Here is a 1,234-nt window from a genome sequence, read left to right on the forward strand (position 1 = left end):
CCGCAGCAATGGGGAGTGAAGTAACTTTATGACCACGCCGCCCTCAATCAATGAGAGACAACAAAATGTTTTTATATATGAATGTGAACTCTTCTCCTTGAGCTATCTAGCGATCAGATTCCCTGGGAAAGTCCTTGGAGATATGCGAGCTAATTACCTGCTATAGGCTGAATAAAGACATATAAAATGAAATTACCACAGGTAAAAACAAAGCAATAGATTTATTGAGACTTATATTTTTAAGTGAACAGCAGTGGGTCACTCCAAATAACAATAACGGTGACTGAGATACAACAATGAGAGATTTGCCACGCTCGAAGGGCGAAAAAATTTTATCTGAATGGTCCTGAATCCGATTTATGAATATTTCCAAAAATCACTTTTAGCCCACTATAAAACGTAGTTTTTTTTCCTGCGCTGTAAGAACTGGCTTACAATTGCCTCAAGTGGCCCAAGGATGCGAGCCCTTCGTCCAATAAATTGTCTTAAATATTTTTGTTGGTCCAAACTTTCACACGGTTCTTATCATTTAAACTTCCTTAGAAATATTGTGTATATCACCTTTTTTATTGCCTATTTTCTTAGCAAAATCCAAAGCTTGTATGGTGCCGTTCTTTGTCTGAGGCTGAACTGCGGGTTTTTTTTCTTTGCTAATTAAGGACTTTTCATTTTTTAAATTAGATTTAACTTAATTATAGGAAGTCGGAATTATCTTTAGAAAGAAGGAACTTTATTTTGGTATTTTAAATACATCGCATTTTACTCACGGTACACTACCTAATATCAACAACTCGCATCTTTTTCGCATAACTTATGAAAATTCAAAATTGAAAATAAATATCTAGGGTTGGTTCCTTACTTTTCGACTATGTAGGGAGCGGTATCGATAATCGATACTAAATTTCGCTCTGCTGACAATATCATGACGATTTTTTTATGCCATCTCTTCAAGTTGAACTAGCACTAAACTTAATTTATAGGTAGTGTTAATGTTAAATCTGGAAGTACCTGCAGAACACAAGCAGGTAACAGACCGCGACGTGGCAGAACAAAAAAGGATGAATTTCACAGGTTTTTGGCACTTTTTACACAGGTTTTGAAAATTCATAGTGGCAACCCTGTATACTGGATAATTTTCTAGATCGACACTAAAAGTGTCCATTTTTGGCTGATTTGGACGCTTTTGTCCCTAAAAGTTTGGCAACCCCTGATGCCTAGCCTATAACAAATAAAA

Source organism: Artemia sp. Qi Xiang Cuo, chromosome 17 (genome assembly GCF_049724085.1).
Source record: "Artemia sp. Qi Xiang Cuo chromosome 17, ASM4972408v1, whole genome shotgun sequence".
Taxonomy (NCBI): Eukaryota; Metazoa; Arthropoda; class Branchiopoda; order Anostraca; family Artemiidae; genus Artemia; species Artemia sp. Qi Xiang Cuo.